General features: G+C 40.3%; 1 protein-coding gene across 3 annotated transcripts in view; it reads right to left on the bottom strand.

Annotated features, from left to right (window-relative positions):
- Positions 1-24,467, bottom strand: part of LOC135221943 (uncharacterized) — a 181,658-nt gene that overhangs the window by 72,972 nt on the left and 84,219 nt on the right. The window contains exon 1 of one of the 3 annotated variants that reach the window (XM_064259977.1): positions 18,352-18,554. The exons of the other annotated variants lie outside the window; for them this stretch is intronic. The gene's annotated coding sequence lies outside the window, so the exon portion shown is untranslated. Of the gene's footprint in view, positions 1-18,351; positions 18,555-24,467 lie in introns of those variants that run through there. 3 annotated transcript variants of the gene reach the window in all.

Here is a 24,467-nt window from a genome sequence, read left to right as displayed (position 1 = left end):
GAGTCCTAAACATGGTGCGTGCTCAAAACTGAAAAACTTGACCTTTGTACACAAACCTGAGGTACTTCCCTGAATGCACGTGATTGGGGATATGAAAGTACGTCTTGCTTGTCCAGAGCGACCATACCGTCTCCCTGACTGATGGATGCAAGGACAGATTGTGTAGACTCTGTCCTGAATTTTGTCTTTTTTATGAAAACGTTCAACGCGCACTTATGTCAAGCACAGGTCTCCACCCTCCTGAAGCTTTGAGCATGAAAAGATGGCTGTAGAATCCCTTCGAATCGACGTTCTTTACTACCTCTATGGCCCCCTTGCTGATGAGCGAGGCAACTTACTTTGAGAGGGCCAAGTACTCTCACTGCCCACTGATCCTTCCCTTTCATACTCTCTCTCTCCCAGAAGAGATGTAGCCTGGCCCCCACTGGGGCATGGAGGACCAGGTTCTCACACAAAGACAGTTTTGTTAATGATTTCTGGATTGCTCAGGGTGTGAACCTAACTGCACCTCAGTATTCTAAAACTGTTTTTAGAATAAAGTTTTTATACATTTCCAATACAGTACAGTACGGTCCCCAATTATGTGAGAATTTGGTCAATCCATGGCCTCGCAGAATAAGAAATTCTCAGATTTCGAAACACATACCTTATTGGAAAAATTCATTAGGGCCAAGGCAAACGGCAACTTACCCAGTCAAACTTTTTATATACTACCTATTTTCAATACTTTCTATGTACTATACTGTAATTTTGTCTAATGTGAAATTGTTCTGGATAAATAAAACATTAAAAAGGTTTTAATAACTTAAAAAAGTTTAAAATTACACACAGGATGGTGAAAACTCCCAAACGTAAACAATGCCACCACTGGGTGCAAGTGTACTGTACGATACAGTCATTTCCTTTAAAAAAACCTTTTGGATTGAATTTCCTCTACATATCCTCTCCCAAAAAACCTTCAAATCCTCCATGAAGAGTTAGCAGAAGAAAGGCTTTGTGAACCATTTGAGGTTTCGGGGACCAGCGGATCACGTGTCTTCACTCCCGTTAGGCTCTCTCTCTCTCTCTCTCTCTCTCTCTCTCTCTCTCTCTCTCTCTCTCTCTCTCTCTCTCTCAATCACTTTTACTAGTCCTTTTCATTAAAACCTATTTCAAAATTAGAAAAAAATGCCAAAAGCTAGTCAAAACAAGTTAACCTAGAAAAAAAATTTCTTACTTCATGTTCAGCAATGACGGATTTCAAGTTGTCGACTGCTGCCAAAATGGAAGTTGCTCCTTCCTTCGTCTTTAATTTAAGGGCAAGCTTTTTAGTTTCGAGAAAATAGGTCTTCCTCTTCGGCTTCTAGGCAGATGCATACATGATGCGGATGATCAGAATAAACTAAGCAGCTCTGAATAATATGTATGACGATGATGATGATACTGATCATTCATACACACTGCACTATGATGTCGTAGATGGAAAAAAAAAATGCGCGAGGCGGAGCCTTCTCCCTTAGCTCATGGCTGAGCAGAAGCCTTCAGAATACACTTCACAGATCTGAATAATACCTATGGCGATGATAATGATACCGATCATTTCATTCAGAGTACAATTCGCAGATCTGAATAATACGTATGACGATGGTGATGATACCGATCATTCATACACACTGCGCTATGACGTTACAAATGCGTGAGGCAGAGCCTTCCGTCTTAGCTAATGGCCGAGCAAGAAATCTTTCTCTCGCACTCCTCCTTGGAGGAATAATAGTTTTTTCCTCCAAGCATTCCCCAACCCCTTCTCTCAGATACCAGCAACCCCCCCCCAAAAAAAAAAAACCTAAAATACTTGAAAAGACAATAGATTTGATACATTTTGCGGCGTGTGACTCGCAGACTTTGAACAACTTCGCAGATACAGAAAATCTATTTTTGAGAACTAGCGACCGCATAAAAGGGGAATCACACAATTCGAACACATAATTCAATTCGGGACCGGACTGTATATTTTTTTAACTTTTAACTTTTACTATTTTGTTACTCTTATTTCTTTGGTCATTTATGGTCAGAGATTTAAAAATTTAAACATACATTAAGTCTTCTGCTTTTTTTTAAGTTTATGGTGTACCTGATTATTGCTTTTTTTATATAGCATGTACACTTCCAGTTGATAAAAAATAAAACTGTATCAACACAAAATCACAGCAACAGCTCAAAAAAATATGGGCATGACTGCTGTCTTGAAAATAAGATACAGGCAGTCCCTTGTTATTGGTGATCCAGTTTTATGGGGCTTGTCTCGTGACAAAAATTGGAGATTTTTGGCACCAATATGCAACGGTTTGCGCTTAACAGCACCGATACATACCCAACAATGGCCCCAATGTCCGGTTATCATCGATTTTCACTTATTGTCATGCTGCTGGAATGAAACCTCCACTGATAACTGGGGACTGCCTGTAGTAGGGTGTGTATATGATGCAACTACAGTGGTCTCCCCATATTCGCAAGGATGCGTACCCGAATAGTTAGAACCCGCGAGTAGTTGGAACCCCTATAAAAACACTTAAAATGGCCTATTTTGTTAGTTAGAACTCAATAAAAATCCGCTAACAATTTTTATACCTGGCTTATTAATAATTTTATCACAAAAAGTGCATTTCATGATGAAATTAAAAAATACAAAATAAAAACAGGAAATGTGTGAATACAGTGTTCCCCCCTATTCGCAGGGGATGTGTACCAGACACCCCCTGAATAGTTAGAACCACCACTATAAAGGCTTATAACTGCCTATCTTGAAAGTTCAGATACCAAATATATACCTTATATAACATCCTACTTCAAATATACCTAAAATTACTAACCTCTAACCTATTATTGTATCAATCTTTGAGGTTATATTATTAATATCATTTCAAAGTCATCTTAAACATTTTCCATTAAAAATGTTTACCTACAGCCAATAACACAGAGAAAGAGAGAGACCATTGAATGGCAACATCATATATCTGACCATCAAGAATGAAATTATGAATTATTCCTGAGACAGAGAGAATAACTAATAGAGAAGAGAGGGGAAGGGAGAGAGATAAGAAGACAGAGAGAGTAGAGAGAGGAGAGAGAGAGAGAGAGATGAGAGAGAGCGAGAGAGAGAGAGAGCGAGGAGAGAGAGAGAGAGAGAGAGAGAGAGAATCAACTCCTAAACTCGGACTCCTTCCCCTCCGCCAATACATATATCAAACTGTCATTTACTCCCCCACCCTCCTTCCTCTGAGTGGATGAAAAGACTGGGAATTGCTATGTTCTTATTAATCTCATCAACATTTGAAAATTAGTTATAAGATAAATCATTTATTTATATTACAAAATAAATAATCATACGGAAGTGAGAGAGAGAGAGAGAGAGAGAGAGAGAGAGAGAGGTTATTGTTTAATCTCATTAAACTTAATATTATTTGAAAACTAGAACTGTATATTATAAATCTTTATCATAAAATGTAGTAATACCCTTAAAAATATACTGTATACATAAAATTCCATGCCTAACAGAGGGCGAGAATTACCACTATGACATGCGTATCTCATGTGGAGAGAGAGAGAGAGTTATCCTTATTTAAAAGAGTGAAATTGATCAATTATTGTATTTCTTTAAAATACTATCACACATGAATTTTGAAATTAGTTATATTATTATTATTATGTGAAAATATTAATAAACATTTACACATGTACCATAGAAATTCTCTCATCTCAGTAAAAAAGAAAGAGAGAGAGAGAGAGTTATCTGTATTTGAAAGAGTGAAATGGAAAGGTTCTTGTAGTATATCTTTAAAATACTATCACATATGAATTACGAAATAGCATACTGAGCACATACATGAACAATATAGTTGATAAATTAGACAACATTGCAAACAACAAAAATAAGATAGTAATTTCATTACCACTGAAAAACCTGAGAGAATTATTTAGGAAAATGACGTGTGATGACTGGTGGGTCCCAAAAACTTGATGTTGTAGAAAATGGTTTTGATATTAAAGTTATTTTGAAATGCAAGTGTGAAGAACCAATAGTGACTCAACCTAATAAAGTGAAGGGGTGTGAAAATATGAACACTAAAAATATCGGTGAAACAACAGCTGCATTTGTTTACCAAAACATGCTAAATGGGGGAGGGTTGGCTTCTGTAAATAATGCATGTAGGTCCTTGGGTGCCAAAAACTTAGCCAACAGTGCTCATCAGAGGTACAAGAAATATATGGAACAACTTGCAGACATGAAAAACAAGGAAACATTAAAAGAAGTTGACAAGGCAATCTTTTCTTTTTATGAAAGCATTGGTGTAAAGCCTGATGAAAACGGAGTCTTGGACATTGAAGTGATTTACGATGGCACATGGATGAAAAGGGGGCATCAATCTCTCATTGGTGTAGGAGTTCTTACAGAGGCCTACACAGGTTTTATTACAGACGGGGAAATATTCAGTAAAAATTGTAATGCATGTGTGACTTTGAACAACAAATTAAAAAATGAAAAAATAACCAAAGAACAATATGAAGAAGCTTGTGAAAATCATAAGCAATCAGGAAATTGCAAGAAAAATTTTGATCAACCGTCAGGGAACATGGAACTAGTGGTGCTGTAGCAGTCTGGAAACACTCATTGCATAGAAAATTCAGGTATAAAGTGTTTGTGGGAGATGGTGATTCAGCAGCATATAAAGCTGTATGTATAGTATGAATGATGGCACTGGTGCTTATGGCACTTCATGCCCAGTGACAAAGGAGGAGTGTCTCGACCATGTCCAAAAGAGAATTGTATACCGTCTAATGGCCTTAAAGAAAAAATATGTAACCAAAGTTATAACAGCTACAAACAAAGTTCTGTTTAGGAGTGAATTGGGTGGAATACATAAACTAAGTGACAGTACAGTATTGAAGATTGGAAAATATTTTGGTATGGCAATAAGAACTGGGGCTAAAGATCCTATTGACCCTGTAGCTGCCATGAAGAAGAAAATAATGGCAATTCTTATGCATTTAACTAGTAATGATGAAAATCATGATCACTCATACTGTCCTGGAGGGGAAAAGAGTTGATGCTTTTACAATTGTGACTTAGCAAAAAATGTGACACTGAGGAGTCACAAAGTGATGAAGGTGAAGCTACAGCTTTCTGAGGAACAGAAAAAACCAGTGCAACAGATTTTTGAGGAACTTTCCTTGGATGAACTTTTAACAAGGTGTGTGAAAGGTCGCATGCAAAACGTAAACGAAGCCTTTAATGCTAAAATATGGGCTAAATCTCCAAAGGCTAAACTTCATGGGAAGAATACTGTAGCATTTGCTTTTAATGTTGCTGCAACTGAGCATAACATTGGTTATGCAGCAAGTACGTTGCTTCCTAATATTTGTGGAACAGTAGGAGAATCCCTATGAGCCCTTCATAAAAAAGATGAAACGAGGAAAAGAATGTCAGGAGTGCATGAAGCAAGAAAAAAAAGCAAAGAACATCAGGTGCAGATAACTATAAAGCACGAGCTCATTAGGCCATGCAAACCTGGCAACAATGAGTAGAGTGGCACTCTATGAAACCCCCAAAATGAGCATGTTGCCATTATTTTGTATTAAGAGGGATAATATCTCTGAAAAAAGAGAGGGGACCAGGTGCCAGCTAAGCTTTTCATGACAGCTCTGAGTGTGACGGTAAGACAGACTTTGACTGTGTTTTTCGCAAAACTTTAGTTTTATACATTCAAACCTTAATTTCTCAGCTATTTGTGAATGGATTTGATTCAGTGAATATTTAGGAATAATTCCACATGATAAATTTTCTTTTTTATTTGTATTACATTTTTTCATATATTATTTAATATAATTATTTTGTTTTTCGGGACTATACTATCGTGACTCAAGATGGAATCACGATAGTGCATTAATAAAGACCAGTAAGCAGTCATTTATCTTTTATTTTGTAAGGAAAATATTATGAACATTATGCAGTGCTAGATGCGTAGAAAATGATATAAGTTGTATTGAATTGTTTGTAATAATATACTATTTCTTTGTGTAGAGTGTTTTTTGAAGAGTAAAATACACTCAATGGTTGTTTGACTCTAAGCAATCGTTAACGAGTTGTTAAGGATTGTCGTTAGCGAATGCGGGTTGCGCATGCGTGGACCGTCAATCATCTCTGACTGATTTGAGTCAGAATCGGACAGTACCGACTCAGTTGTTTAACAGTGAAGGTCATTGTTACCCTACGGTATCTCGTAATGTAGGGGGGAAGGAATTAACACAGCTTCGAGAGGAGATCTTACCATCATGTGCTACAGCTAAGTTTACGATTTTTATAAGTGTTTTGTTGAGGTGATAATATTGAAGGGCATGCATGCACGATAGATATTGTTACTGGCAGGCATTTGTAAAATGAATAAGACTATTCTTCGGGTTGCTGGATAGGAAACTTTACAATAAATATTTTAAGGTTAGTAATAAATATAAATAATCTATTCCTGTTCAAACAAAGGATTTTGACGTAGGAAAAATCTATTTCTGGGCGATTGGTTCGTGTCGCCCAGTGAAATAATCCTTTAGTTCATTATTTCTAAGGTAAATGAGCTAACAAATACCAGAGAAAAACAAAACAAAAAGATGTCAGTACGTATAACTGACTCGCTCACCCAAATAAAAGAAGGGTGTCGGTATGGTAACTGGGGCGAGTGAGACCACTACCACGAACTTCTTACCATTTAGAATTCTCCCACACCAAAATCCCCAAGTGAGAGAGCCAACCCACAGGTCGAGGCGGCAACTACTACCACTACACCCCACGCCACGTCGACTGCCGCGCCTCTGGTGGCCATCCTTTCAGTTAGCGGACTAGCAACCACACGTGCTTTGCTTTTGCTCTGTGTTTTTGTGGATTATCCCTATTATTCTTCGAGATGGAATGAGCAGCTATTGCAGCAGCTAAGTTAAGTGCCCTGAAAAGGTTTGGATTTAGTTTGTTCCAGCCGGAAACTTGTTTTTACCGTTTTTTAGGTGCGAATACAGGTTCCTGGTCTGGCGCATGGCGTTCCCTCGCCTCGTGTTCGGTTAGGTTCGAGGTCTCCCATACCTTGGAACCTTTCCTTTCACTTGATTCACGTGTTACTCTAGTCCTTTTTATTTAAATACATTGTTGATTATACTATTTACATCGTTTAGGGGATTTAGCCTACCCCTGGTGTTAGTTCATGCATGCATATGTCTCTACCTAAGCGTAGGCATCTGAGTGTTTTCCTTTGTCCAGACCCTGGCCACTGCTCTCCTTATCGGCTTAGGCTAGCTCTGAGTGGTAGACTTTTCTTCGGATTCAGTCGTTCACTCATGGACTTACTTTCTCTTTCACTCATTGTTTTTTCCCCTATTTTCATTATTATTACCGTTATTATTATTATTTTATCGATGTAATAGTCTTTGCTTGATTATGGTTAGCTTTGGGCGTCCAGCATCATTAGCCTGGGTCTCTAGTGGTCCTGTTTACTTGGTCCACCGTAGATTCTGTTCTTAACAGTTTTGTTGCATCCTTATACAGTTTTGCTGCACCATTCTGGTCAGTTTGGTTGCATGAGACCCTTGCGTTTTATACCGATGACGTCGGTTGTGTTGCTTTATCGTACCTTGGTCCACTCTCGATCGCGGTACCGCTGGACGCCCGTCCCCAGTCGCCTTCGCCCCCCCCTTCTTCTCTCGCCATAGAGTAGAAGGGTGGGGTGGGATCTGTCCTTGCTCGCTCCACCCGGGCCCGCTCCCTCTCTCCCACGCGGAGGGAGTAGGGGAGCCTGGACAGGCCATTAGACTGGGGGTGACCTCTGTTCTCCCTTGCGCTCGGGGTGCTCCGTGGTGTGGCTTGGGGTTGGGGGGTTGGCCTCCCCCCTCTCCGGTTGCGCCGGCGCTCCCCGGAGTACACAGGATCTGATTTCTTCCCTCCTCGTTTTACCTCCTCACGACAGACGGATCTCTGGCTCTTCTACCCCGGCGTCCCATCGGTTAGTGGGGAGGGTGGTAGGCTTCGCCAACCACCGGAGCGGATATGATTTCAGCAGGTCCTTTAGCTATCCGTTGTTCCATCGTCTCCGGCGTTTACCCCTAGGGGCATTCTTCCAGTAGCGTAGGACAGCTTCGCGCTTCAGAGTCGATCTCCGGTGTATCATTCTCGCTATGCTTAAGTTTAGCTTAAGTGATTTAGCTTAAGCTTGGGTTCCCTCCCCTGTCCTCCGTTGGAAATTTCCTTATAGTTATATTTTATTATATACCTATATATGTTTACCTCTGGTTTATGGAATTTCCTCCTCCGGTGTACACCGGAATAATTGTGTCACACCTGTTTAACCCAAAGGATCTCAGGGGAGGGGTTATGCCCGTTTTTTCATCGAACTCCGGCATGCAGCGGAGTACTAGAGTAGCCTTGTGAGTGCAAACTTGATACTCATGTATCTTTCCACTTACAGGCTACCAACTGCCAGCATCCCGGCTGTAATGCCGTGCTACAAGACCCCTGCGGGCATGAGGTCTGCAGGACCCATGCTCACAGGATATGGTAAATTAAATTGTATACATGAACACAACGCAAATTCTCGATTTATTGAATGAAAGGAACAGAAAAGAATCCTTGAAAATCTGTTAATGAACCTGGTAATATGCAAACCAAATTAGGGTAAATTTAGGTTTTCATATTGATTGAATATTCTATATGTTTACTATTTTGGATTCTTTTGAGTAAATATAATACACTTTTATTTTTTTCATAGTAAATAAAACATAATTTGACAATTTTATTCCTGCGTTTTTGTTCTCTATACAGTGGACCCCCCGTATTCGCGTTCTCCGGATTCGCGGACTCACACATTCGCGGATTCACACATTCTCGGATTTCTCTCGGGAACGTTTCCCTGCATTATTTGCGGAAAATTCGCGCATTCGCGGTATTTTTCTATGAGAAATATCCACAAATTCCTGGTTTTTGTTATCAATTTCATCATAAAATGCACTTTATGTGATAAAACTATTAAAAAAACCAAGTATGAAAATTTTTAGTGGTTTTTCTTAAGTTTTAACTAACAAAATAGACTGTTTTTAGCGTTTTTATAGGGGTTCCAAACATTCGCGGATTCTAACTATTTGCAGGGGGTCTGGTACGCATCCCCCGCGAATACGGGGGGACCACTGTACTATGAACTTGTATTTAGTTTTTAAATTTTTGAAATTGACTGATAAATAATGGTGGCATGGGCTTTCAAAATTTTAGAAAATATGTATTAAAAAACCAAAAAAAAATATTGCTCTTATTCAAGAAAAATTTTATGTATACATTCCTTAAAACACTATAAATTAGCACTGTAATTTTCATTAAGATAGTTTATGATAACCCAAACCCCCAGGCCGATACCCTTAATGAATTGATATTATTGCTGTTTACATTAATATTGATATTTGAAAAATGTTATTGTTATAATACAATTAAGTTTGTTCATACTTACCTGGCAGATATATATATAGCTGTATTTTCTGAAGTCCGACAGAATTTCAAAACTCGCGGCACACGCAGTGGGCGGCCAGGTGGTAGTACCCATTCCCGCCGCTGGGAGGCGGATATCAGGAACCATTCCCATTTTTCTTTAGTCATTTGATTTTATTCAATGCCACTGTCTCCTGAGGGGAGGAGGGTGGGCACTTTAATTATATATATCTGCCAGGTAAGTATGAACAAACTTAATTGTATTATAACAATAACATTTTGTTCATGCCACTTACCTGACAGATATATATATAGCTGAATCCCACCTTCGGATGGTGGGAAGAGACAGAATAGGATTTGTAGGAAACTTAAATTAAGTAGATGATGTATCTCTTGGTTCCTCACCTGTTAGCAAAGTAGACTCTGTGATTACTGTCACTTAAGCCTGCTTTTGCTTAATCAGAGTTGCCAGCCAGGTGGAGACCTGTAGTGCTGGTGCGCTCTGGATGATCTGTCAACGGGGACGTGACCTCAACGTGACAAGACCATCGAGCCATACATATGAGGGCAACGAAGCAACTGACCACCACCTGACCAACTATCCAAAGACCCTTTGAACACTAAACTAAGGGATGGGAGATCTTCACACAAGACTCACCACAACCTAAAAACACAACAATAAAAACTAACCTAAACCTAACTAAGGGATAGGGAAAGAGCTACCTCCAGCCCCCAAGACTGTGTCTGCAGAAACGTATGGCCCAAGAGAATTACAGTCTTCATAAATCGTTCTCACATCCCTTAGGTAATGTGAGGCGAAGACAGAGTTGCTCCTCCAAAAGGTGCCATCAAGAATGTCCTTGATTGACATGTTCTTTTGGAAGGCAAGAGAGGTAGCGACAGCTCTAACTTCGTGAGCTTTCACTCGTAAGAGGCTCAAATCAGTCTTCTGGCAAGATGAATGAGCCTCTTTAATGATGTCCCTCAGAAAGAAAGCAACGGCCTTCTTAGATAAAGTAATTCTGGTTCTCTTCACAGAGCACCAGAGATTACCAGAGGGACCTCTTACCTCTTTTGTTCTATGCACATAGAACTTGAGAGCCCTGACAGGGCACAGGGCACAGGTTCTTGGCCCACCAGACTTGACATAACCTTGATCTCGAAGCTTTTCGGCCAAGGGTTAGAAGGATTTTCATTCTTTGCCAAGAAAGTTGGGCTCAAAGAGCAGACAGCATTGTCTCCTTTGAATCCTTCTAGATGACTAAAAGCTTGTATTTCACTAACTCTCTTCGCCGTCGCCAGAGAAGTTAGGAAAAGAGCCTTCCTTGTCAAGTTCCAAAGAGACGCTGCTTGAAGAGGTTCAAAAGGACTTGACATTAAGAACCTAAGAACTACGTCAAGGTTCCATGAAGGCGGTCTCGTTTGGGGAATCTTCGAAGTCTCAAAAGATTTTAAGAGATCATGGATATCTTTGTTGTCCGAAAGGTCCAGGCCTCTGTGCCTAAAAACCGCTGACAACATGCTCTTATATCCCTTAATGGTAGGGACTGCTAATTTCTGCACATTCCTGAGAAAGAGCAGAAAATCGGCTATCTGGTTCCACAGAGGTCGTGGAAGAGGAAATCCCTCCTTTTTACACCATGCCCTGAAGGAAGCCCACTTTGATTGGTATACAGCTCTTGTAGATGCACGTCTTGCATTTGCGATTGCTCTCGCAGCTGCTTTCGAAAAACCTCTCGCTCTGGCCAACTTTTCGATAGTCTGAACGCAGTCAGACCCAGAGCGGAGAGGTTTTGGTGATACCTTTCGAAGTGAGGCTGTTTGAGTAGATCTTTCCTCCAGGGCAACGTCCTTGGAAAGTCTACAAGGAAAGACATGACCTCTGTGAACCATTCTCTCGCTGGCCACATCGGGGCGATCAGGGTCAACCTCGTCCCTTCTGAAGCCGCAAACTTCCTCATGACTTCCCCCATGATCTTGAATGGCGGGAAGGCATACAGGTCTAGGCCCGTCCAACTCCATAGCAACGCGTCCACAGCTATTGCTTCTGGATCTAGGACCGGGGAGCAATACAGAGGAAGCCTCTTGGTCCTCGACGTCTCGAATAAGTCAACCAGAGGACGTCCCCACAACTTCCAAAGGTCTCGACACATGTCTTTGTGTAAGGTCCATTCCGTCGGTAGGATTTGTTCCCGACGACTGAGAAGGTCCGCCCTGACGTTTTGCACTCCTGCAATGAACCTCGTCAGGATCGTAACCTTTCTTCTTTTCGCCCACAGCAGAATCTCCTTCGCCAGGTGAAACAAAATCCTGGAGTGTGTTCCTCCCTGATTCTTTAAATAAGCGAGTGCTGTGGTATTGTCGGAGTTTACTTGAACGATTTTGTTCGTCAAACTCCCTTAGAAGAACTGCAGAGACAGAAATATCGCTGCTAGCTCTTTGACATTTATGTGCCAGGCTGCCTGTTCCCCTCTCCAGGAGCCTGACACTTCCTCCCCTCCTAGTGTTGCTCCCCAGCCCACGATGGAAGCGTCTGAGAACAACACTAGGTCGGGGCTCAGAAGACTTAGGGACAAGCCCTCCTGTAGCTTCTGTGGATCGAACCACCATCTTAGATGGCTCTTTATTGACTGTGAGATTCTCAAGATCGCATTGAGATCGTCCTTGGCCTTCCATTCGTCCGCAAGGAAAAACTGGAGAGGCCTGAGGTGCAGTCTTCCCAAGGAAACAAACAAACCTTTCTAGCGAGGAAATGGTGCCCAGCAGACTCATCCATTCCCTCGCCGAGCAAGTTTCTTTCCCCAAGAAGGCTGAGATCTTCTCTAATCCTAGCCGCTGACGTTCCTGGGACGGAAACGCTCGAAAAGCCACTGAATCCATCTGAATCCCCAGATACACGATGGACTGTGTCGGGGTCAGATGCGACTTTTCGAGGTTGACAAGAAGTCCCAGGGACTTCGCCAGGGCTAACGTGAACTGCAAGTCCTTCATATACTTTTCTCTCGACGACGCTCTTGATAAGCCAGTCGTCGAGGTAAAGGGAAAGGGAAAACTCTTATCCCTGAAGAGTGTAGCCACCTCGCCACATTCTTCATGACTACGGTGAACACCATTGGAGCAGTGGTCAGGCCGAAACAAAGAGCTCTGAAACTGCCACACTTTTTTGCCCAAGATGAATCTTAGGTACTTTCTTGAAAGAGGGTGGATCGGGATGTGAAAGTACGCGTCCTGCAGGTCTAAGGACACCATCCAGTCGCCTGGTCTCAAGGCTCCCAGAACAGAATGAGGCGTCTCCATCGTGAATTTGGTCTTTTCCACGAAAAGATTGAACCTGCTTACATCTAGGACTGGACGCCAACCCGACGACTGCTTTGGTACTAGGAAAATCCTGTTGTAAAAGCCTGGAGACCCCAGGTCCGCGACTTGCTCCACCGCTCTTTTTTCGATCATCTGTTGTAAAAGATCGAACAACACTTGTTTCTTTTCTCCCTGATAAGATGGAGAAAGGTCTCTGGGAGTCGTAGAAAGATGAGGAAGATCTAAAAAGGGGATCTTGTACCCCTGCTCCACGATCTTGAGGGACCAAGGGTCCGTGTCTCTCTCTCTCCATGCTCCCGCAAAGGACTTCAGTCTGGCTCCGACTGGTGTCTGAAGGACATGCATCTCACTTGGATGGCTTGGGTTTGAAGGAAGCTCTTCCTCTTGCAAGCCCTCTCCCTCGAGGAGTTGCTCTCGAGGGAGGAGCCCCACGAAAGGGCTTAATCTTCTTCGGCGGTCGCACAAAAGACGAAGAAGTGGAAGGAACTGCCGGACGTCTCGAGGACTGGGCTAAGAGGTCCTGCGTTGCTTTTTCTTGCAAACTGCTTGCCAGGTCCTTAACCAAAGTCTGGGGAAAGAGATGGCTCGTAAGAGGAGAAAAGAGCAGCTCCGCTTTCTGAGCTGGAGTAACCGATCTAGCCGTGAAGTTACACAGCAAAGCTCTCTTCTTCAGGAAGGCAGTACCAAAATGAGAGACAAGCTCCTCTGAACCATCCCTGACGGCCTTGTCCATGCATGATAGCACGCTGGACAGCTCCCCCAGACTGAGAGACTCTGGGCTTCTAGATTGCAGATCTAGAACTCCCAAGCACCAGTCCAGGAAGTTGAAGACTTCAAGAGTCCGCAGCAGCCCCTTCAAATGATGGTCTGTCTCTGTAGGGGTCCAGGTCACTTTAGCAGTGGATAAAAGGGACCTCCTCTGAGAATCCACCAAGCTGGAGAAATCCCCTTGTGCTGAAGAAGGGATTCTCACACCCACGCTCCTTTGGTTCATACCACATACCTCCTTACCGCTGAGTCTAGCGGGAGGAAGGGCGAAAGTTGGTCTTGCCTTGATCCTTCCCTTCGTTCCATCCAGTCTTGGAGTTTCTTGAAGGCCCGCTTAGTGGAGAGCGAAGTCTTCATTTCGACAAACTCCGGGGTCTTACATGTCTTCGAGGATGAAAACTGCGAAGGAGGAGACTTGGGAGCTGCAGGCTGGAACTGTCCCCGAAGGACGAGCGCAACAGCCGCACAAGAACTTTATAGTCCGAGATTGAAGAGGCAGCAGAAGGTTCCTCTTCAACAGAGTCAGCAGGACTACTCAATTCTCCTTCTTCCCTAATCGGAAGAGGAGACCGCCTCTCCGGAGAGGGCGTACGTCTATCGGGTCTTGCCTTAATCAAAGACCCCCGATGTTTAAATGTAGAAGCCTTATCTAAGCTGTCTTCTTTGTGGCGTTTACCGCTCGAAGGAGGCAGAGCGTCCTGACGGCGATGAGCGTCCTTAGCGACGACCGAGGCAGCCTTACTTCCAAGAGAAGCGTCTTTACGTTTCTTCAACGAAAGGGTAGACTTTTTCTCAGGGATACATGCCTGTGCTGCGGGCAAACCCCAGCGTTCCTGGTGCACGTAGTCCAGTCTTGGCTCGGAGTCCTCCCCAAGAGTCCCTTGACAAAAGTGTCCTTCTGCCCGAGCGTCCTCAAAAGCATCCTGAGCGCACTCAAAGCGTCCTGAGCGTGCTCTCGAGAATCACGGCAAGCAGCCTGCCCATGACGTTGAGAGGGAACGAAAGCGTCCTGACGACCCGTCTTCTTAGCGGGCGAACGAGATCGGCAAATCGCCGAAGGAGACGCAATCGGCGAAAGAGACAAGCGAGGAGAGGGAGAAGGAGACTGCTTAGTCCTCTTGACGGGCAGCCTAAGGTCCTTCCTCCGCTTAGGCTCGACTGCTAGGCGAGTCCTCTGAGCCATAAGCGTCGATAACTGGTCCTGAAGGACAAAGAATGTTCTTTCGTTGGAGAGAACGAACAGAGGGAGGGGCAGGGCTGATCCTGCGAGGAAGACGAGGGGTGAGGGGACGCCTCCTTCCTTCTCACAGGTACAGCTACCTGGCTTCTGGGCTTACGCAGGCAATACGTCAGCCTGTGCGCGCAAACCCAGCGTCCTCGTCGATGAGATTTTACCTCTCTTCTGAGGCGGAAAAGCGTCATAAGCGTCCGAAGAAAGTGGCGATACGGGACGTGAAGCGTCCTCAACACGAAACGTCCTTTTCAGCGGACGAGAGTCTCTCCGAGCGCTCCACCCCTTGCGCGGGGAGGACGCTTCGGAGGACGAAAAGCAGTCCTTAAGGATACGCGCCTGTGCGTGCTCCTTGACAGCCTGGGACTTTGCAACAAGGCCTGCCCGCAAGGGACGCCAGATCGGTGGGGAGCCCCCGTAACCTCTTGCGGCTTTCGACATATCCCCTCCCTGATTCCTGGGAGTCCGATAGCGGTCTAGGCCTAGAGGCATTATGGGGCCGATCTGACGCCCCCTCCACAACACTAGGGGCACGATCACGCACTTGCACTGAGCCAGTTTCCAAGGCTTTCCTTTGGTCTCTAGAGTACGTAGAGACTCCAAAATAAGAGAAAGGGCATTACCTTCTCCAACACAGATTCAGGCCCGAAGGCAACAACACAGGTTTAGGAGATGCAAAATCTACAGGTGTTTTATAGCAGGAGAAATATTAGTACCCTTACCTTTGGTAGAACCACTCCTGGAGGAAGACCTCCTGATCCTATCGCGTTCCAATTTACGCCGATAGGAATCATACACCCTCCAATCATCATCGGTCAATCCATCACATTCATTGCACCGATCATCCACCAAACAAACATGCCCCCTACAACTCATACATACTGTGTGGGGGTCTACCGATGATTTCGGTAGCCTCACCTTACAATCACTCCTCACACACACTCTGAAACTCACTGCATTTAGTCCAGACATCACGTTTACAGAAAAGCCAATCCAAAGTCAAAAAACGGTCCACTATCGCGTATGCCAATCCAACAATCCAAAATCAATACCAAAAGTCAATCAGATACTTAAATGCGAGTCAAATCCAAAAATCCTACGCGGAGGTCTGTAAACAGTAGTTTACCGACCGGCGACAGAAAAAAATATGAATAGAAAATGGGAATGGTTCCTGATATCCGCCTCCCAGCGGCGGGAATGGGTACTACCACCTGGCCGCCCACTGCGTGTGCCGCGAGTTTTGAAATTCTGTCGGACTTCAGAAAATACAGCTATATATATATATCTGTCAGGTAAGTGGCATGAACAAATTAGTAAATCATTTATTTATCATACAAAAAACATACATCTTTGTAAGAAAGAGAGAGAGAGAGAGAGAGAGAGAGAGAGAGAGAGGAGAGAGAGAAGAGAGAGAGAGAGAGAGAGATGATTGAGAGAGGAAGGAGAGGAGAGAGAGAGAGAGAGAGCACACTCCCTTCCCTCCAGTCACATTATGTGATATATTTGACAGCTGTTAGACCTCAGTTTGGTACCTGGAGTTCGAAAGAAAGATGCATGAAGACTGGGATTTCCTTTAATCTTACATAATTTTTCAATTTATAAACTAAAATCTTACTAATTCACTTTTGTATTTTCTTTAATGAATTGATATTATTGCTATTTACATTAATATTGATATTTGAAAATTAGTAAATCATTTATTTATCATACAGAAAACATACATCTCTGTAAGAATGAGATAGAGAGAATTATTACTATTGTTATTATGTGATATCACTTAATCTTATTAAACTTACTAATACAGTATTGATCAATATTAATATTTTAAAATTAGTAAATCTTTTTTGTATCCTAAAAATGTATTTAGTAATGAAAATAACATCAAAATACACTAATTTGGGATTATTTATCTTTGGAAAAAAAACTCGTGAATAGGTGAATTCCCCACAAATAATGGGTAGATAAGGTCCAAAGAGAAATCTGCGAATCCGGAGAACGCAAATACGGGGGGCCCACTGTAAATAGAAAAATACTCCGAATAGGCGAATTTCCTGCAAATAATAGGGGGAAATGTTCCAGAGAGAAATCCACGAACACGTGAGTCCACGAATCTGTAGAACGTGAATACAGGGGTCCACTGTACTGTTGCAACTGCTCACAATCTCTCCTGATGTAAATTGAAGGAGGTTCCTATCCTACCTACATAGGTTAGCAGTGGACTAATAAGTTATTCATTTAATCTTTGGAATATGAAGTCACACTTGAATAAATATATTGATATGTAAATAGTTTTAAGTTGAACCAGGTATCCAACAAAGTGGTCAACATGTAATGTTAATAAAACTGATAATGAAAAGACTAAATAGTAACTAGTGTTACCTTTGATAATGAGTTTAGTTTTTGCAGCACTTGAATAAATTATGTATTTCTCCCAAAAAAGCTATGTACCCGATACTATACTTCCATTTTTTCTTCTTCCAGAGTTAGACTACAGTTTCCCTAAGCAGATGTCAGCAGCATCCCAACAGCTTATCTCATAAAACAAGAAGCAGTTCCATTCTCTCAAACAGTGGTATTTACTGTTGAAAACAACACCATATGCATTCCTGTAAGGTCATCTACCATATGATGCCTTGTGATATGGAACATACCTTTGATCCTTGGTACTTGAGCCTCTTGCTTTTGGGCATACTGCCCAAATTTACAAAGCCCCATCAACCAATGCTATCGAGGTACCTGGTACTATGCATTATAATGCCTAGTACCAGAGGTCTTTTGTTCCCTTTACAATAACTATATAACAATTGATATATTTATGGATTTTTCATGATGGAGAGTGATTAGTTACAATGTACTACATATTCTGTAAGTCATACCCCTGTAGAACTATGAATCTCCAATATTTTCTTTTTTGATGTTAATGCCTAGTACAGAGGTCTTTTGTTCCCTTTACAATACTATATAACAAATTGATATTTATAGGATTTTCATGATGGAGAGTGATTAGTTACAATGATACCTCATAATTCTGTAGCTCATACCCCTGTAGAACTACTGATCTCCAATATTTTCTTTTGCTGTTACAGTAGTATACACTTTCATGTTAAATTAGGTTATCTGTATCAAGTAAATAACCTACATCTTGTGACTCTTGTGTTGTGTCATGTTCTACCTTGAGGAATCTTATGACTCAGGCCAGTAGCAGTGTGAGTTTGTAATAACATTAAAACATAATAATAAAAAAAAAAAAAAACAAAGTACAGCATCATAGGTTCCAAACTATACCTCCAATAACCACATAAGTCCATCCTTAGCAAAAAAAAATAATGCAAACAAGAAAGCAAGTAGTCATTTTTTTTGTCCAGGACAACTAATATATATGAAAATGTTTAAAAGGATGAACTCTGTTCTATAATTCCTGAAACTACATTCAATATTTATGAAATCCGTAACAATCACAAAAATATATACTACATATATGAAGAAAGTTACAGGTAGTTGTACAAGGGGGTCCACCTAAGGAATCAAAACAAGAAAAATGCCTTACTTTCCATTATCTCCATTTCCTTCCTTCAAGTTTTCATTGGGTAGATGTTGTGGGCAAAGACAGGAGGGGCAGGCAAATATATTTCATCTGGAACAATCAAAGGTAGTTCTTGCATCACATCTCTTATATTCAACAAGCAAGTCGCTAGGATATCAGGGAAAATTTCTATTTGTGCCATTGCTGCCACTTTCATTAGGTCTTGATAAAACAAAACTGGAATAATGAAGCATAAAGGCTCTCTTGTGCCCAACATTCTATATTCGTTCTTGATTACTGCCTCTGGAAAAAGGCTGGGTGGGGGTAAAGTAAATCTGAAAAGACAAAAAATACACACAAATATTACTTATTAGGTTTTAAAATTTTCATTTCATAGCAGACAAACCAACATATTTCATTTAAGATATGAAATAAGAAATAAAACCAAACAACAGTGTGGATGTCTTTTGGTAGGGTAAAATTGAAAGGACCAACTACCATTCACCAACAAAATTAAAACACTTGAGTCAATCTGAGGAGAGAACATGAGTAATCCAATGTCAAAACTGAGTTTTGTACATATATTGATAAAATGTTTAAAATTTCATGAATGATCACTTAACCAGACACCTTCAACTACTCCTGTCAGTTTCTGATAGAATCCAGGCATATGAAACAACTCCTGTCAGTTTCTGATAGAATCCAAGCATATGAATGAGACTGTCATACAGTATATACCTGTATGACAAGATGAAGTTGGTATATTATGGCTTGCCTAGCATTTTAACCAGGAAACTATATTTAGGATAGATAATGGATCAATATTTTCACAAGATGAAGGACCTACAGAAAGAGATGCCAGCACCTCCAGCAGCACAAAAGACTGTGAATTATCATTACTAGCTGACTACCCGGCACTGCCCAGGAAAACTGTGAATGACAGGCTTTGGGTAGGGGGAGGGTGGAGGGAGAGGAAGTGGAGGGAGGGAAGAGGGATGGAGAAAGAGAAAAGAAAACAGAGGGGGGAAGGGAAAGGGGAGAGGGAAGGAACAAGAAAGGAAGAAGAGGGAGGGAGGGGTGGTGGAATTGGGAGGGTGAGGGGAAGATAAAGGGTAGGGGAGGAGAAGAGGAAATTAACGTTTCTCTATTAGAAGAGAAAAAATCATCTCTGCTGAACATAAGCCTGTCTTCCATTCAACAATAGTCAGACCTTTTATTGATTGTAAATGAACTGCACAGCAAAGCAGAGGAGAATCATGCAAGGATCTGTCTTAACAGGCCAGTAAAAAATTAACATGGAATTTCCCCAGAAACCGAAAGGCATTTAGTATAATAAAGGCCAAATTTTTTATTTCATGATTACAATAAGAATGGTCAGGGTATACCAAAAAAAATTCAACCCCGATCAACTTTATGGAAATTTGATACTAGCATTAGTTATTATTATCTTACCTAAGGGGAGAGAGTCTCTCTCTCTCTCTCTCTCCCTCTCTCTCTCTCTCTATCTCTCCTCTCTCTCTCTCTAATATATTAATATATATATATAATATATATATATATATATATATATATATATATATATATATATATATATATATATATATATATATATATATTATCTACAATATATATATATATATCATATATACATATATATATATATATATATACTATATTAATATATATATATATATATACATATATATATATATCTACATATATATATATATGCATATATATAGATATATATATATATATATCTATATATAATATATATATATATATATATATATATATATATTCCTATATATATATATATTGAAACGTTTTCCTTTCATCCTTAGGCATAATTAATGTGATTTTAATTGAAAAAATATAAAATGTTAGATTATATGGAAACTTTATATGAAAATAATTAGTTCAATCAGTAAGGAGAGTGACTTATTACCAAAGTGGACCACTTAACGTCTTGTTCCAAGACCATTATTGGTGTCCAGGAACTATACTGTTATTTTAATATGCACACAAACCAAGATTTTATATTTGTAGTTACTAAAATCTGTTGCTGTCTTCATACCTTGGTATTCAAAGTAAGGTAAGCTGGTTGAATTAAATATGCTAAGTGTTGCTGCCTTTATTTAAATGACTGTGATGGAGTTATGTAATAATTTTCTAATTCCTTTTCGCAAAAGGAAGTTGTTCACAGTCAGAAGGAATAGCCATTTATTCTGGAGTGCTTGGTCAGACATAATAACTGAACAAAGTTTGATGAGGTCTGGAAAGACACATGGAGGTCTCACTAATATTACATATACAGAGTCAGTTTGGACAAAGTGGTTATGTACAGCTCTTATTGCGCAGTACAGTGCATCAGTAAGATCATTGACCCACACATTCACTAGCACCTGGTCTGAGCAGAATAGAGAGAGATGAACATCAGTTATGTGAAATGTGGTAATAGAGCCCCTCCAGTTATTTCTAACAAGGACTTACTAAGAAACAACCCTTTAGATTGAGGATGAACATCTGCTGGTAAATATTGCAAGTGGAATTATTGCAGATGAACGGGTCAATTGCCTTGAAACATCATTGCAGACTTGGAAGGTCATTCAAGAACAATGACAGGAATGACATTTTCTCTAGGTCAACCTACAGAGGCAACCTTCTCCTATGAGCTGTCAGCAGTTGTCCCTTCTCTCTTTATGGATGATGGAGGAATGAGAAATACACCAGTTGCATCTCTCACAGTTTATTGCACATATGAATCCTGATATTATCTGTGAAATCAATAAGCCAACAGTCATGGCGACTGATGGATGCGCTTTGCTACACAGTCAGTAATGTCCACAAATTGGAAGAATAGACACAAGTTATGTGCGGTCTGTAATGTGGAGGAAATGTCCTGGCCTACTTGTTTATGTTATATTTGATTGATATACAGTTAGGAAAACCAAAGATCAAGCACAGAAGCAGTGTTGACTGCTATGAGATTCACAGCCGATGTTTTTCCGGAATAAAATTTCATCAACATATCTGACAGAGATGACACTTTGTCACAGGGTATCTTACATCCCTACCTAATTTTTTACTGTATTCTTTATTACGAAAGTTGCATAATTCTGGTAATTATAAGAGTAACACCAACTTCTTGTAGACATCACCAGCAATCTCAGAGGAATGTCTTTCGAAGATATGACGTTAACTTATGACATCATTAACTTAGCCTCCTTCTCGGTGGATAATTGGCTATTCATGAAAAAGTCTCCACCTCTGGCAACAATGAAATACAACCAATACTCCTTGTTTACACTTTGTAGTAGTGGTAGTAGTGATAGTAGTAGTAGTAGTATATAGGATTTATGCTATAAGGTCGAGTGCTAGAATCGTTGAAGAGAAGGTTTTCCACAAGTAATCTGTGAAATTACTTTCTATCACTGTTTCTCCATTAAAAAATGATATAATTAGAAATCAATTAACAAAGTGAACAAAACTTTGTCATTCGATGTAACTCCTTTGATATTTTTCCTAATATGACAGTGATGATCATTGTAATAAATAGATAATTGCATAGGATTAGATTGGATTATAAGAATTCAGACTTCAGCCAAGCACTGGGGACATATAGAGGTCATTCAGTGACGTATTATAACCCATGACTTTTTTTTGGCAAAGCAAGTTTTGTTGTTCCACAAGCTATATTTTACTAACAATTCAATAACCAATGCTTTATAGAGCATATATAATTATCTTTTTGCATCTAATGGGAAGTCAACAAACGACAAAAACTGGTAGCCTTCGATGTCCGGGTGTACTTCTTACCCAAAAAAGGGTCCTATTATTCATTTACCCGTTCAAGCTATGTAGGGTTTGCTACGGACCTCCTCACTTCTAAACAATTGTGCAAGTCAAATCACAAAAGCTGTCCTGCAACCACAGGGACAGTGACTTGTCATAGTCGCCATTCTTGAAGCCTTGACCAGGTACGAATATTCATTCAGAACTTCAGAGACAGCCATTTGTCATCATCACCTTGTGGGAGTTGGGATATCATATGTTTACATCACTTCTAACTTTGAACCCATACATTAAAGTGTTCTGCCACTGGCCTCAGCTGCTTTATTTTACTCTTTTATGACTATACTTTATCTAATATAAGTATTAAAGAATGCCGCTGAAAATTAGGTAGGGATGTAAAGTACACTATGGCTAAGTAATATCTTTGTCAAATGCACAGAAAAAAGTTAGCAAGGAAAAACACTGGGACAATGGCTCTGACTCTCATAGTAGAGGAATCTTCACCAGATACGATCTCAAATCTCACTTCACCCATTCCATCTGACAAAACAAAATTTCTTTCTGACAGAAGCAACAGGCAGGAACTGATCAGGCTAATATAACCAAGTCTAGAAGATACAGGTATTGAGGTGGAGCATGCTGATGAAGAAGGAGGTGAAGGTGTTATTAACTGTGAGACTGTGAGGAGACTTCTTGACGAAACAGTTACTAATAAGGCCCCCATTAAAGTAGTACCTGATGATACAACTATACTGGCCCTTTTCCTTCATTATGCAACATCTGAAGTTTACATGGAAACCAAGCAACATACACTGTCTATAAATGTGGCTAGAGAGGTTCAAGGACGTGAAATGTGCATGTGCATTCAATTCATACATGCTATGTCTGGGTGTGACACCACCTCAGCCTTTTTTGAAATGGGAAAGGTAACACACAAAACTCTTAATGTCATCCCAAAAACTAAGGTCTGATGTGCTTAGTTTTGAAGATAGTAATGCCAGCACTGATGATATTTTAGATGTAGGATTGGAATATGTATCACTGCTGTACCAAGGAGGTAGTTTTCAGCCACTGAAACCCCTAAATGAGCTTAGGATCCCCTACATTACGTTTCCCACAAAATATGCCCTAATAAAAGGATACCACCATCTTAAAGGTTGTGCCAGTTTCAAGTATGTACATGGCGCAAATCTGAAAATAGTTCTCAAATATGAGGACTATGGGTGCAGGCATAACGTAAATGGCACAGTTGATCCAATAATGATAGTTATGCCATTAGCACCTCCATAGCTACTAATAAATATCAAATGTAGCTGTAAACGTGTGCTTCATGTAGTTGTTCTGAAAAGCCTCTACCTTGTACAGCTCACTATATATGTAGTGGGGAATGCAATAACTGTGCAAACACTAAAGTCTAGGTAAATAATGATGATGATGAGGAGGAGGATTTTGACGATGTGTAGTAGCAGGCCTTTGGTTGTTGACAGCAACATATTCTCTGTTACTATTTTTTTTATGAATAATGCTTCTATACTACTATACATATTAAACAGTCTAATTATGTTCCCTGTTATTATTTTTCTATAAATTCAATATTAGGATTGCTAATATCCCAGGTGTTGATGATCAGCAGCTAGGAATAAGGAAACATTGATTTAAAATGAAACGGTATATACTTTTTTCTATTTTATTCCAAATGTATCAATTTTCTTTACACAGTCTAATTATGTTCTCTGTCATTATTCTTTAATAAACAAGGGTTCTATTCTATATTAAGATTGCTAATATGACAGGTGTTGATGATCCACTGCTAGGAATAAGGAAACATAGATTTACAATAATACATAATGCATTTATTTTTTCTGTTTCCATTTCAAATGTATAATTTTTCTTCAATTTAAACAGTCTATACCTCCATTTCTATGGCATTATTACAAACCTTATGCTCTAAACTATAATATTCAAAGCAAAAGTGAAGCACCACCTTACAGTAATTGAAATATTATTGAAATATTAGTATGGGAAAAAAAATTTCTCATTTTGGGTGGCAGCCATTTCCCTTTTTCCCATAATGTATGGTTGCATACTATTGATTTTGGTTGCACTTTTTATGGACATACTTATCATCCATGGAAATATTTTGAATACATAAAATGCTTGTTATACTAAATGCCTGGGTCTTTGTCAATTTTTACTGGTCTATAAGCAAATTGCATGAATTCCTAGTGAATTTAGTATACATTAATGTACTGCTAACTCACTACTGTACTATACTTCACACAACCAGCCTGAAAAGAGCCCTTATTAGGCTCAGAGGTCTGGATAAACTAATCCTTTATTAATAA

Source organism: Macrobrachium nipponense, chromosome 3, assembly GCF_015104395.2.
Source record: "Macrobrachium nipponense isolate FS-2020 chromosome 3, ASM1510439v2, whole genome shotgun sequence".
Taxonomy (NCBI): Eukaryota; Metazoa; Arthropoda; class Malacostraca; order Decapoda; family Palaemonidae; genus Macrobrachium; species Macrobrachium nipponense.
Note: the sequence above shows the minus strand (reverse complement) of the source record. Positions and strands in the feature narration are given on the sequence as shown.